At 37.6% G+C, this 16,217-nt stretch overlaps 1 protein-coding gene across 1 annotated transcript in view; it reads left to right on the top strand.

Moving 5' to 3' along the window:
• LOC107044335 (cadherin-related tumor suppressor) overlaps positions 1–16,217 on the top strand; it is a 96,643-nt gene that overhangs the window by 11,976 nt on the left and 68,450 nt on the right. The gene's annotated exons all lie outside the window — the stretch shown is intronic.

Below are 16,217 nucleotides of genomic sequence, written 5' to 3'. Positions count from 1 at the left end.
AAAACATTTCAAAATTTATGACACGACGGTTTTCAATCGATAAAATATCCAAAAAGATATGCCTGAATAATTCCGGGATGTCGTAGTCACAGATGAAATCATAGCTCTCAATAAAATTTTATTTCGTTTATTTTTCTCATGTCGAATATCACTCCTGGCAGATAGGTTTCTTTTTGTGAGTGATTTTTTTCACAACCTTTTTTTCGACATGTCATTTTTAATCTTTAAGCTATTTCATACGAAAAGGATTTCGCAAAGGCACGAGGAGAGAGTCCCACGCCCGCTTAGAGAAAGAGATAGTACTAGTGTGTGTATTTTGTAGTGGCGCGAGTCCTCTTTGGCTCGAGATATTTATAATAGCGGAGGCATTCCGCGGCCAGGAACAGCGGGGGTCCAAAAGGACATGCCTCCATAATGGCTCTGGTCATTTCGTCTATTTTCTCTCTCTGTCGTTATAAGACCCCTAACACAGACACCATTGGGCACCGCCTTTTATTGCACTCCTTCCTCTCCCTCCCCCCCCCCCCCCCTTCCACCCCCTCATTCCCCTATTCGGTACCCATAAACCTATGCGTCTAGAAAAATTATGATGTCATATCCCACCATGGAGAAGAAGTCCTGGCCTCGATTGTCAACGGAGGAAAAAAACTACTAGAGGATAAAATCCTCGACCTTTCGAAGCCTTTCTGTCGGAGCCGACAGGCTCAGACACGCGTGTGCGGTACGTTTTTGAAAACGGATTAAAGCGAGCATTAAAATCCTATTGGCGACGACCGCTCTCAATTTTATCCCGATTTTTAATTTTTTTTTTTAACTTGTTTGAGCCGTGGATTGGGAAAAATGGGTCTGTTTGGGGCTAGACGTGGGAAGGATTCTGGTGGGAGTGTTTTTTCTGGGAAATTTCGGTGATAGGGGAACTATTTTTTGATACAGTTAAGTAGAAACATTCGTCTTAGGGGGACGCGATGGAAATTTTATCTGAGATTGGAAGGAATTACCTGTTTTGGAATATTTAATTTATTTTTAGAATGTCGAAGGGTTTAATCCGTTTGTTTCTTTCGTTGGAATTCTTTTCGAAATGGTGGGTAGAAAAAGCTGAAGTACTGAACGGTTTACAATGTTTTTTATTTAAACACAAATGTTGATATTGAAAAAAAAATGAAATTAAAATTTTTTTACGAACTTTTTCTTTAAAAATTATAAACTACAAATTTTTCGCCCCAAAAGTTATTTTTCCAAAATCATCAAAATTTTTTTCAAGCGGCAAATTTTACTGGAAACTAATTCGGTGCGGAAAAAATGACAACTCCAAAACATTAAATAATTTCAACAATTGATTTCTAAAAAGAATTAAAAATAATTATTGACGAAATTGAATGTTTTCAAATTTTTTCTTCTCAATTTAATTGACACAGCAATGAAATATACCAGAAGTCCTCTATGTCGTCAAGTTCTCAAACGCAAAATCATTTTTTATTGAATAAATAATAATATTACCACTTGAATTTATTTTCTGCTCGCAAAAATGGTTTTTATTTGAACGCGTGGAGAGGACGTACCTTCCGCGTCCCCCGAGTGTAATGCAATATTTAAAGAAATAAAAAGAAAACTGTTAAAAAAGTTCCGTCAATTAATTACCGGTGCCGTCGGTGGTTTTTAATTATCCAATTTAATGTGGCCGATCTTGGTTCATTGGTTCGCCCAGCGAGACAGGCTTATTTTGCGCCTCCACCACTTCTCCCCTGCCACTGAGTATACACCGGCGATCCTAACGCAACACTGTCTTCAATATTCTCTTCCTTATATTTCCTACTTTTTCTCCACTCGTTCTCTCTCCTTCGTCGTATGGGTTTGTCTCGTTTCGAAATCGCGCGACGATACCACACCATCGTCATTAATAATCCAACGTTGATCAATGGGAAAATAATGAGCCGACGACGCAACACTGAATTTAAAGCCCTCAATGACTTTAATCAAAAATAATGATTATTGTTCAATTTTGAATTACTTCTGGGGGCGACAAAAAAGGGGGATACATTATTTCGCCATTATCGGATAATTTCGGATCAAATTAATGGGGAAATTGACTGCGCATGTGCTGTACATGAACGCATGCATAAATTTTTTTGCGGTGAATTGCAGCTGGAAATTTAAAGTCAACTAAATTGCCATGAGAAAAAATTATTTTCATTGGGATTATCATTTATCATAGATTTTCATCTTCAATCGTGTAGCCATAATTGATAAAGTACCACATGAGAATGTACCCTCGACAATTTGAAAAGTATTTGCTGGGGATTCTTTTGAATTAATTTAAATTGGCCGCATGGCATCGCATCTTCCCATGAAGAATAAAGTGTTTTAGATCTTAAGAAGTTGATTTTAAAAAATTGAAACGCTCGAAATTGACGTGAAAGGGATTATCTGTATTCACGGAATCATTCATCAGATTTTCATATTCAAACTAGTTCTAGAATTGACTGCTACATGATTTTTTCAGATGATCTTTCGTGATGTTCACTACAAATAGATCCCTCTAAAATTAATGGTCTATTTTTATGGAATAAACCCATAAGAATTATCCACTGGGAGATTTTTTGAACTAATTAAGATTTCTATGATAAATAAACCGTGCTCGAGGGTTGTATTCGTCTTTTTGCGTTTGCATGTCATTAAAAAAAATCGAAGTTGTCTAAATTGACGTGAAAGGAATTGCCTGTAGTCATAGAATCATTCATCATAGATTTTGATCTTCACTCACGTGCTCGTAATTGATGAAACTGGCGGTCCAACTTGTTCTGGAGTTGAGTGTAACGTCTTGAGAGGTCCTGGAAAATCCTATAATTGTCTGGGGCATTGGAGATCATCTCTGTTTAAACCGTTTCACAATTTTTTGAGATCTAAAATTTCTATTGAATATTATCGCTAAATTCGAGTTATCTAGTGACTTTTATCAGAGCTGAATAACAAATGCAATAACTTCAGTAAAAATTACACTATTTTTATGGAATGTTTGTCCAAGTATTGTAATTTCTACTGGAGGTACTGTATTTGCTACTAAAATTATGATAAATATGACGACATTATGATAGAATAAAAAAAATAAATACAAGATTGCAAAGTATACTATTATGAATTACAACATTTTTATAGATTTCATGATCGAAGTATTGAAATTATTCCTAAACTATTACATTTTGAACCAGACGTCTGGTAAACTTAGACAGAACTTCTCAAATATCTAACAGTATGACACACCTTTCCACACGAGCATGTACATCCAACAACCCGTAAACAATTGGCAGTGAAATGTTTTCACGATTAATTAAGCCCAATTCCACGGCATCACCTCCTTCCACAGGCAGTAAACTGTCTCGTCGGCGTGTAATTAACCCTTTTTTTCCACCAGAAAAATTTCAGTTGTTCTCAGTCAATAAACAAAAAATTATTATCGTCATGTCAGTCATTTCTGTTTGACATTCCGTCCAGAGTGAAAGTACATTGTATGGGAGAGGGACATGTTTCACCGGAGGCCCTGTCGAACACGCCAGCATATTTCTGTGATCGGTGTTCCTTCAGTCCACGCATTATCATCATTATTGAAGTGTTTACCGTAAAAACATGGATTGCGGTGGACGTTGTTTTTTTAATCCTCCGGATCAGACAAAATGAAACGTTAAAAACCACCATAAAAGACCAACTGCAATTATCGGTTTCGATTCCGCGTACAGCGGGGGGTTGACAATTGTGTACGTGGTAGGTGGGTAAAAAAAATGTCGAGCACGTGCACCCGCGTACAGGTTATATGGGTAAAGATTGTGGAAAGGGTATGATACTGGAGGGGGGGGGGGAGAAACGATCGGTAGGCGCATTCCAGGGGCTCTTGTGCCGGTGGGTTTTGCGGGGAGAGGCTTTTTCAGGGAATTGAGGAGAACCGAGGAGGTGGACCTCACCTTCAGGTATACAAAGAACTTTAATCTATAGACGTGAACTCATCATTTTTGCGTCAATGGCTTTCAAGTGGGGCTGAAAATACTGGGGACAAACAGATCGGGGGAGTGAGACTTGGCAAATTTATCTGGGCTCTGTTCAGTAGTTGAGTGGTTCAATGTGCATACAGGGGACGAGTCTAATATTAGGGCTATTTGCACCGGGACTTGGAGGCACTCCGAGAATTACCGGTGAAACTAGCCGCATTGAAAGGTATTTTCGTAATTCAATGTGAAGAAACAGGTTTCGATTTTCACAACTCGCTGGAGTTACTGTGCATTTTCGGTATATTTTTCTTGAAAATTAGACAATGAAGTGAGATCTAAACCGATCTAGATCGCATCATCCGGGATTTCTGCTTCGTCCGGGAATAAATGTATTTAAATTGACCTAAAACTTCGGTTGTTTTAAAAGGATCCTTGTTGAGGAATTCAGAATTCTGGGGTTTCTGAATTAAAAATTTGGTTTTTAAATTAATCTAATTATTATCTTTGAAAATATCCTCGGAAATTAATGATTTTCTTCTAGTGATCCATTTTGAGTCCATTTTTCATTCGAAATAAGTAGATTTCTGGTACTCAATTTAGATATTGTCCTTCAGAAATTGAGTAAACAGTTTTTAATTTTAAGGATAATACATGATGGAATCATGAGTTTCGTAAAATCAAAAAGCTAGAAATTTATTCCCCAATTTCCATGATTTTTAACAACTTTTCGTTTGATCAAGTTGATTTTCGTTACATTCGAATTATTATCAAGCAACAGCCGATGTAATTTCGCGAACTTATCATGACTTAGAACTCTGAATATTATGCAGAACTAAAAAAAGAGCTTTTCCCCCTTTAAGAACCCCAATATTCACATCCACCTCTGGCTTGATTGATTTATTATTTCATTCACAACATCAGAGATTCCATTTTCTGATTTATTTACCCCTGTTGGACAGCCCCCATTCAACATACTCTAAATTCTTCTAAAATATTCAAATAACACCGTTTGTTGCACTGACTCAAAACCCCAAAAAATTGTTGAAATCTCCGGAAGGGATTTATCACACTGAAATAGAACACTTAACCGCCTTAAGATCCTTTTGAAGTTGAACCCCAGGTATCCTCCCTTCCTCTGCCCTTTGACAGGCGCCCATCACATTCCCGTATTTCAAAAAACCCTGATTCCATCTGGCACCCGGGCCCAATTCCCTATCACCAAACATCGTTGTGTCCCAAAGCAGTTGAATTCCTACGGAATTCTCGGCTCAGTGAGTCCCACCTCGATGTGCACTACCATAGGTACGAGGAAACAAAGACCTAAGTAGTCGACTTTGACAGCTCCTTAATTCTATTTTGTAACGCTTCTCATCCGTCACCCTGACACTTTCTTCACTGAAAAACTACTCAAAAAAACGTGAAGTAAATTTCCGATCGAAAACAATTTTTTTGATACAGTCATTGTTATTATTTCGTTTATTCATTCATAGATAAATCCGTTTCAATCTTAAAATTGATATTTGCAATATGAATTCAACATTGAAAATATTCTTAAGTGTGAAAATGTCGCAATTTTGCGTTTTATCATTATTTATTATTGTTCAACTTTTCAAAGACAAGATTTCCCTAAATCTCAGTGGAACGTGCACACGATAAAAATTTTCAGAATTTGGCACGAAAAAATTCAGACGGAAATTGTTAACAGTGTAGTTGCAAGGGGGCAATGCAGTCTCACAATACTAACTCTCACAAGAGGAACATTGAGTTAGATTTATTGGGAAAGAATCCTTACGTATAAAATTTAACTTGAAAGCATTGGAATTTCAAATGTTTGAGCAGCAGGAAGACGAGAAATTCCCACCTTACTTAAATTTTCAGTAAAAAAAAAGAATCAAACCAAAGACATTAATTGAAAATTCATCCCAGCACATTGTACCGGACCTAGTACCACAAATGCTTCATTAACAAGCCTTTTTTTTATTGTAATTACCAAACCTTGATTGAGATTTCACCGAAAAAAGTCCTTTCACCGCGCCATCTCCCCCAGCCGCCCAAAAATTCAACTTCAGAAGCCGTTTGCAATATCTCAGAAAGGGACGAATAAAAAAACATGTAAAGTCCAAATTTGCGGGGCAATAAAGATCCCAACGGGAGGATCGACACGTGTCCCTGACGGTCTGAACCGACAAATCACTAAAAAAGGATTTAAAAAAACAGAGAAGAAATAAACCAGCGAATCTTACGATTCCATTCACCTTCTTTAAACTGGCCTGTGCAGCATTAAGCAGTTATAAATAGATACCAAATGTTAATAGATGTTAGTCGCGTGGGCTCGCGCGGCTGATTACGCTTCACAGGCACTGGGCGATTAACCCTCCCCGCCTTCGTTTTACTGCCCGGTGGTGGTATACGATGCGTGACCGTGAGGCATATTGCCTTTTTTTGCTTCAGAAATTTCGCACAAGGTTTTCCGGGTGGATGAGGCCCCAGGCTATTCCAGCGCATCCTCCTATCCCCCACTTTTCCATTTTTTCCGAACATTAGGAGAAAGCAAAATGTCGTAAAAGTCCTAATAACGCCGGCCTCAACTATTCTCTCGCGAAAATAACAGTAATAATCCTTCCTTTCGCAATGCAAATAAAAATTTCCGGATATTGTGATTAAATAATCATCTGCATTACTCCCCCCCTGAGTTATTTCCCCATAAAACGTATTTTTATCTAATTAATTGTCATTATTCACTCCTCTGCATCAAGAGAGCAGAAATAAAATTACATTTTATCGGAGTTATTCGATTCAACAAATTTGGCGAAAAAGCTTTTAGTGAAAGAATGTTGCTCCTCGTAATAAATAAAATTTTGTCATCAGCATTGAAAGCCCCTCGATGGAAAAAAAGTGCGGGGAAATATATAGAACAACAAAATATTCAAGAAAGTCGTCGGTTCAGTTTCTCTCTTATTCCCTTGAAAAATGCAGTAATGTAAGCTTTAGTTCTTCGAAGGCGTATCTACTCATAATCGCTCGACCTTCGCATAGTGGCCATTCTCGTTATAAAACGTGGTACGTGTGGTAAAGGTTGGTCGAGGGTAGGTTACGCGTATATGCGTCGAGAGAGTGAGAGAGTCCACTCGGTTTTTATCTCACCAAAGGAGAGCCCGAAGCCCGCGCTCGCTAATGACCCACCGATACCGCTCCCACCGTTTTCGGCACACACTCAAACTTCAGTGTCTCCTCTTTTCTCATCCCCTTTCTTCATCGTCCTCTCTTCTTTCGCTATACGTCCGACAAATGCTTGCCGGGAGGGCTGACTACGTCTTTCAGTATTTTTATGTATAGGTGTATTCCCGGTTAGGGCGCGTTGTCTCGTCGGTCTCGAGAGCCCCCGTGGGGAACCGATACGACGGCTGGATTTTACGAATTTTTCCAACTAAAAATTGTCTCCGGGGAGTTCTGCATTCTTCGCCGGGGGAAATTATGGGCTTTTGTCATTTGAATGGTTTTATTAAATTCGAGGGATTGGGCTTTTTCATATCGACGTTCGTGAGCTCTACATGTTGAGAAATTAGTTTTTTTACCGTTCAGGAGTTATTTAGGACTGCAAACAGGGGAGGGTGGGCAGAGTGGAAGTTTAAAAATCTTGTCTAATTGCCAAAATCTTTGTTTACGAATGAAGGTATTGAGATTTGGAAAAGATCAAAATTCAGGAAGGAATCGACGATTGAAACAAACCTCTTATATATGAAAAGTCTTTGTTTTATTTGTTTCTCTTTTACTTTTCTCTAATTACAATCTACCACTATTTTCTCAGAGGGACTACATAAAAAAAATGAGTTCAACATCTTGGAATTTTGTTTTAATTCTTAGAGTTTGTTTAGGCTCTGCGTTTCCATGTATTTTTTCAAGTCAGATGAATCATCAAAACGTCAGATCATTAGCATTATTCAGAATTTCTTTTCACATTCAAAAATATTTCCCCTGTCCTTCCTTTTTATTTTCCTCCAATATTGTCTCTTCGGAGTTCTGCATTTTAAAGTAAATGCTTTTGCCTCTGAAATTGTTGACTTTCCATTCACATTTCAATGAGATATCAAAGAAAATTCGAAATGACGAACTATTGTCATTTGAACATTTTCATCAAATTCACGCAATTATTGAATACGTTTTCCCGACCTCAAGATATTGAAAAATGAATTGCTCAGAATTTAATTTTAATTTAACTCATCGTTTCCAATGTTTTCCCCATTTTAAACCGAAATAAATGTCAGGTCACCAAAGACGTCAAAAATTGCCGTTCACTAAAAGTGTTTTCCTCATCCCCATGTGCCTCACGAAACTATTTTTCCCATTAGCACACACCGTTCGCAGAAACTGTTGGCTCCCCATTAATTTTCCCCAGTGACGAGTGAAGATAGATAAATAAAAAACATTTAAAATTCAATTCTCGTGCGTTAGGCGGATGCATTACGAGTGTCAGGGAGTGGTAATGTGAACTTGAGAGTGGAGCTTAAGGGATACGTATATATCCGTATATCTTTATAAGATTATACACTATTATACATAACAATAGCGTACATATGTCGCCCGCGAGAGAAGTTTCTCTACCAACTCCGGGGGTATATCTCTGTTTTATTTCTTTCGCCTTGTGCGTTGCACACACTCCCCATGCACCACAGCGACGCAATTACGACTGATCGTACATACGTGTTACCAATGTGTATGTGTGCATACGCCTTGAATCGCCCACGCGCAATGCACACGACGTTTGCACATTATTTTCAAGTATTTTCTTTTATTTTCATTTGGCGTGAAAATGAAAAAAAAAATTGCAGAAATGTCATTTCATTTCTCACTCGTGTGTTCCGATGATTTTATTCTCAGACCCTCTTGATAAATGACGCACCGACAGATTTTTCTAAACCACTCGGTGATTTGTTGTATTTTCTTCCTCCTCTTTTTTTCTCCATTCTCGAGTGGTAATCTGAAACGAGCACTTTTACACGCGAAATAAAATCGTGTCAACTTATTCGACCCTCTTTTGTTGATAATAACAGTGGTTTTACTGGTCATTGGGATCGTCAGCTCAGGATTCCCGTGGGGCTCCCTAAAAATTAAAGGAAAAAAAAACCTATTTCTTAAGGTAAAAAAATGTAAATCAAGGACTCCTTTCACTTCTTTTGAGTCACGGAAATATTCAGAGGTTTTTTTGATGGTTCTACACACCTGGACATGTCCTAATCGCCAGTTGCATTAGCAGAACCTTTTGTTTGCGCATTCTTTCGGTTAAAAAGTCGCCAGGGAGAGGAGTAAAATCTAGGTAAATTTGAGGAGAGACCAAAGTGACAGATCCTTAAAATTCGTAACGGGACTTTCTCCTTGAACGAAGCATTCCTGTACTTTTTTTTAACTAGAAGGAACATCTTATCTTGAGTTATGGGGGGTCTGTAATCGGCTGGAACGTAGTGGAAGGTCCCGAAAAATGTTAGCATTAGAGGTTTCCAGAGTGGATTGCAGGGTTTTCCAGATAATCCCTGAATTGTTTAGGAGATTTTATATTACGTCGGACGGTTTTACAACTTTTCAAACTTGGAATTTTTCAGCGAACAGACCGGCTTGCTTTATGGAACACTAGATATTTCTGTGGAATCATTAAGAAGATATGAAAATTCATTGTGATTTTGTAATGTGATGTCACAATTTTAAAATCTCGTATTTTCATGGAAAACGGATATTCTAAACTCGAATATTTAGAGTCAGTTCTCATTTCTTTTAGTAAAATCAACGGAATTTTGATGCAATGCCACATTATTGCGGAAGAAGGTCTGTTTTTCTGCAGAATTAAAAATATTTAGACGGCCCTATGAACAATTCCATTATTTTTGAAAACATTCTAAACACATTTAGTAATGGCTGAATAGTTAGAGAATTTTCCAGAGGGTTTTCGAATTTTTCAGATGATTTTAGAACGTTTTATAACTTTCTGAATTGTTGAAAATTTTTTCCGGTATAGGATCCTTAATTCCAGTCAAGTTCTTCAATTCTTCAAGTTCTTCGTTCACATTTCACAACCATTTTTCCCTTAAATGGGATTCACTCGCACTCATGAGAATTCCTACCATATTTTTCACACGGAGAGAAATATTCACTAAAAATTACGGAACTCACAATTCGCTCACCGATTACAGAATCGACTCAGAAAATTTAAGTGACGGTATCGTAATTTGTCACAGGAGATTCAGATAAAAATAACGCAACGCTCTGAAAAAATTCCGTGACAGTTCCCCAAAATTTCCTACAACCACATTTCGTTCCGGAATTACGGGAAAGATACGTAATTTTCCTTGAATATTTCTCTCCGTGCACTACAATGGAGAAAATGCCGCAATTTTCCAACAAAACCTGCCTCGATCTTCCCGACCAAGATTTGCATAAAAACCCTCTGGCGAAAAAAACCTCTCGCCCTCCCTCCGCTTTCATTCTCCACCTGGACAATTCCTAATCACCTTCTGGTGCTCCCACCACTGTCAGTGTGAATTAGCACGCCCTTTTGTTTGTGCATCCTCTACCGGGCTCACACCCGTGGAATGCCGTGCCCTCTTTCAATCCCAAGCGTAAATAACCCAGCGCGAAAAACCCAGCAATAAGAATAATAAACCAGCCCCGAGAAAAAGAAAAAAAAAGTCAGCAACAACATCACCGGAGCCTCCTTATCTCGTGATGCACAAGAACGGTGTGTTCCTTCGCCGAGTCAAAAGACCGCGTGACATTAATTTTGAAATATTATTTACCCCCACTGCCGGCGAGTATTCACCACTCGGCCAAACCCGTACTGGTTCATCTTGACCTCGGTTATGCGCAAGGATACGCGAGAGGGATGCCGGGAAAAATATGAAATAGTGTTACTGGGTCGTTAGGGGGAGTTCTCCGACACTTACGGTGTGATTTATCTCAACGTCGAAAGCCAAAACTAAATATAGTGAATGAGGTGAGACTAGAGGCGTCTGGAGAGGTGTCACTTCAAAAAATCCGCGAGTGAAAACGAGGTGAGAAGAATAAATATAACAGTATTACATTGTTAGACATTTTTGGCTGAAATTTCCGGTACACTTTGTGGAAATTTCTATCACACCATTGTTTCAAAAATCAGCGAAATTTCAGTTCAATTATTCCATGAAATTTAAGAGAAAAAAGGAAAATATGTATAATTGAATTTTTAATCAAGTGATATTGTAAATTCATTTGATCATTGAAAATTCAAGTAATTTGGGAATTCTCGTTCAGCTGTTGCTAAAAAATTTGGAATTTCAGTGCATTTTCAGTGAAATCTGCCGCTTCATATTTTTTTTCTCTCTACCAATTAATTAACTACCAATTAATACTAAAACTCTTTGGAACAATTATATGAATCATTACAAGTTCATTTGTCAATATTGTCGTACCGGAGAGCCCAAGCTAAATATAAAAATGAACTAAATATCGAAAGCCAAGACTAAATATAGTGAATGAGGTGAGACTAGAGGCGTCTGGAGAGGTGTCACTTCAAAAAATGCGCGAATAAAAACGCCGCGTAGAGCAAGATACTCTCCAAAAAAGAGAGACGAGGAGAATAAATAACCGTACTGGACAATGGGACTGATTTTTTTTTAGAAGGAGTGTAAGAAAGTTTTGTGTGTGTTTTTACATTTCTCGTTTTGTTTTTTTTTCCCTTGATTCTCTTTGGGGCCTCGTTTGGGGCCGGGCCCAGGCCTCGACCCACGCGTCTCCTGGTAGTCGGAGATATCATCTCGGTTAACGATCTCGCAGGGATTCTTCCCCGATAATCGTTCCTCCACCCGAGCGAAATGGAAAAAAATAAACCACTGAAAAATCGAAAATGAGTTAAATAAATAAAACGATCGATTTTTGTTTACTTTTATCAAAGAACATTCTTCTGATTATATGGATTTTTTTTTCTCTGCATTCGGAAATTTTTACACGTTTGAGGATGTAACCTGCGGGTGATTGAGGGCGTGGAGCCCCTCGGCCCTCTGAATATCGGAGGGTGAAAAAGAGAGAAGTGAAACTAGCGAGTGAGAAGGAGAGAGATAAAAATAAAAAGAGCGGTGATGCCGTGGCTGTGCACCGAGTTCGGCTTATCGGGCGTACATCCTCACTCGGAGATTAGCATAATGTCTGCTGCGCTGTGCGTAGGTAACTCCTCCACTCGTTCCTCGTTCCTCTCCTCTCGGCTCATTGCCACCATCCTCAGTATCTGCTCCAGCATTCCTTCATCTCCATCTGCTACAGCGACATAATAATGTTATTTATTGGATAGAATAAGACAAGTGGGGGCTCTTTGAATATACATTTTTTTTCAAGCGGGAAAATCACGGGAGGAAGTGCCTGGCTGCACTCAGGAAAGTGGGAATTATCTGTGGGAACTATCTTATCCGTTTCGCGCCCGCACCGGGGAAAATTGTATGCTTTATTTTCTGAATTTATCCTGTTAATTTTTTAAACGCTGTTTCATGGCGAGTAGGCAGGGAAACATGAAAATACAACGGTTTGGTTGTGCTTGAGTAAACCGCGGGATTCAATTAGATTGTTTTAGTTCATTTTCACTATATTCACCCTCGTTAGCTCAATTAATGCCTGTGAATTTTCGGGATGTGAGAATACTTATGGAACTGGTAAAAAGTTTCGTCTGAATTTTCCGTGCTAAATCCCGGAAATTTTTATCGCGTTTTATTTCTATTCGAATGATCTGCAAAACAATAAAAGACTTGATTTTTCAGTTTAATTATTCCATTAAATTCGAGTCAATGTCATTCTCATCAGAATTATTATCATATCTTCCGTGAAGTATCAAAAAATTTCCAACAGTGCAGTGTAAATTTTCCACTCAAAAGGAATTAATTCAAGTCCATATTTAATTCAGTTTAAGTCGAATCACTCGCTCCGGGGATAATTAATTAGTGAATAAATTTGCGTATTTTTAGTAACTATGGGAATGCTCGTGCATCCTGTGTGCACCCTCCCACGCCGAGTCATTCTGGTAACAATCAATAATCCATCGATCAAACGTTCGCCTTCAATTTGTACAAATGAGAGCATTGTCTCTCCACGGCGCACTCCATACAAGGATATGTTGTTCGAGAAATTCTACCGAGTCATCCTCGATCATCCTTTTAAATTGCCTCATTTTTTTTCATTATGTACAACTTTCACTCGTTTTTTTCATCCAGTTACACAACACAATCCTCGGGCATTTGAAAATGTAGATGATTTATTTATCCTGGGGGCTGCATCGACTTGACGATTCTCTTGGGGTTACAAATAGTTTCATTCGAGTTGCTGTGAAGTTCGTTTGATTTTATGATGAAATTGAGTTTGTGATTTTATGAGGATTCTGTATGAAAATCCTTTCCGTCATGAATATTATGTTGAACTGTGCATATTAGTAATTTCATGGTTATAGTTTATGTCTATTTAATTTGATTCTGTAATTAGCCGTGTGCTGTCGGGTTTTCACGAAATGAAATAAAATGAAAATAAAAATGAAAAGAAAATGATGAGTTTTCATTCATTTGAATGTTTAGGGAGATTTTTGAACATTTTTTCAATTGATAGGTTTTTAGTTTTGTCATTTTTATATTTGCAGACAACAAATGGTCAACATCATTGTTAGGAGAGTGATTTTGCAGAACTATATTTTGAAAAAATGAAATCTCATAGAAGTAATGAAGTTTTTAATTTTATTGAAAACTCAATGGAATGTCACGTTTTTTAGCAGCAGAAGGATAAAAATTCCTCAACTTGAATGAATTTTCATTGAAAATATGAATATTCAGTGCCAAATTACGCTAAATTCTCAGTCCATTGACAGTTCAAGAATATATTTACCTGAATTCTTTCGATTTCTCTCAATTTTCACGGAATTCTGGGACAGAAATTCAGTTTCACTAAATTTTTCATGTAATTGTGAATTCTCAATTATGAAATTTCTCGAAATCCCAGTGGAATCATCACTTGATAAAAATTTCAAAAAAGTTCCCCTATACCAAATTGACATAAATTGATTCATTGAACTCAAATCTGTTATTCTTCACATTTTTTATTTGATTGTGTAATTGAATTGATCGGTTACTATGAAATATTCAAACATCAATTGCTTTTTCAATGAGTTTTGGAATAATTCCAAAGATAACATTTACCCCCCAACACCCAAAAAAATCGTTCGAAATTCACAACTTCAAATACTTCTCAACAATTACGAAATTTCCAATAAAATGAGATTGAATACTCCTCTCGAACTGTACCACCGAGTTTGTTTCAACATTAATGAATATGGGGAAAGCGTTTTGATTTGCATTTAACAAGAGCTTCATCGATAAAAGAGAGTGAAATTACTTCGAAAAAAAAAAAAGATATTGCAAAAACTGCGAGGCTGAGTATCTCTGCAACAATGCCCAATGCATGTGTGTTATGTGTCTGCGAAAGGCCCGGGGTATTCGTGTACCGAGAGAGGTTTATATGGGTAGAAGGGAGCGACGGTGCTTGAGCCTCGGCTGCCACTGCTATTATGGCCAATAATTCATTGAGTGACTGCCACGGCTGACTCTCCTGTGGCTTCGGTATACCCAGACGCCCTAGACCTCCCGTCCCTCCCTCGTCACCTCGCCGCACACCCTCCGCCAATGCACAGGGTGTCATGAAAAATTCAGGTATTTCGCTACCGACGTGCCAAATTCATCATCCTAAAAATTCTGGAATATTTAAATTTATTCAAGTGTCTCTTTTATTTTTAAACTCCATTGGAGATTGAAAAGAGAAGAATGAGATATGTAATTACACGTCTTGTGGCTTGTAGCTGTACGATGCGCTCTCGAAAAGGTATCGTTTTGTCTCTCCCTGGGCAAGATGTACACACCGCATAATAGACTTTCACTTTGCGCGGGGGTTTTAATACCAACAAACACTCGTGCGTTCGCCTGAACTTCGTGATCTCGTGGTGCATTATATTACGGAGGAAAATAGTGGTGCTTTTTTTTTCCTCTCGTTGGATTAATGGAGTCATTAAAGTGGGGTAATTAAGTGGAATAATTTGGGTTAATTGTTGCATTATTCTTCCTTATTTCTTCATTAGATTAGATCGAAATCGTTGGGCTTATTTTCGCTGGTTAATGGCAGAGGTATCCTCGTGTTTTGTAAACAGAGATATTGATTGTCCCTCAAGGCATATCCCAAGACAATGAAAATTCTAAATGACTTAGTTTATTCCATTCTCATAAGTTATTGAGTTTTTCTGTATTTTATTATTTAGTATCTTCCGAACTGTGTAGTACAGCTAGTCAGAATTTTTACAATAGCTGGGGAATATTGTAAACATTATGTGTGAACAACATGGGGACAATCGTAAGAAAAACCTTCTAGATATGTTACTTATTAGAAATTTCCAAGACTCTGAATGGGAATTTAAGTGGAAAATTTTTAACAACGCATCAAGAAAATATTTATTATAAATACGACTTTTACGGGATGAACGGAAATACACTTGAAAGTGCAATTTAACTCTAATCTATTATTGTCCATATTTTTGAGTCGATTTTAGAATTAAATTGATTGATTACTGTCAAATAGAGACAGTTCCAAGCGTAAAATAATATATATACTGGAAGGAAACAATGGTGTTTTTCTCTCTCGTTGGATTAATTTGGTTGAGACAATGACATATAATAAGTAAATAATAATAAGTAAAATAATTTGGGTTAATTGTTGCATTATTCTTCCTTATTTAATCATTAGATTATATCGACGTGGTTTTTTCTCGCTGGTTAATGGGAGAACTCATCCTCATGTTCTGCAAACAGAAATGTTGATTGTCTCTTAAACCTCACGATGTCCGCATGCACAACGTGTAGACATAGTATCAAGAAAAATATTTATTTATTATAAATACGACTTTTACGGGATGGACAGAAATACACTTGAGACTACGCCGCGAGGCAAAACGACAATAAAAGTATTTACAACCAGTGATATTTGATAGTTTGTACAGTGCAATTGAAAATACCACAAATGATATTCAAAGCCCCGTGGTTTTACCTTAAAGGAGTCATCGTAAAATTATTACGGACGTTTGGAGCCTCGATTTCACGTACTTTGTGTCTCTCTCCTCTTTTATTCTTAAACAATTTATTTTTAGCTTTATTTTCATTCATATCTTCTTCATATTCCAGTGCAAAAATCCCCCCCCCCCCCCCC

This window comes from Diachasma alloeum, unplaced genomic scaffold (assembly GCF_001412515.2).
Source record: "Diachasma alloeum isolate Michigan unplaced genomic scaffold, Dall2.0 Dall_scaffold_00714, whole genome shotgun sequence".
Taxonomy (NCBI): domain Eukaryota; kingdom Metazoa; phylum Arthropoda; class Insecta; order Hymenoptera; family Braconidae; genus Diachasma; species Diachasma alloeum.
Note: the sequence above shows the minus strand (reverse complement) of the source record. Positions and strands in the feature narration are given on the sequence as shown.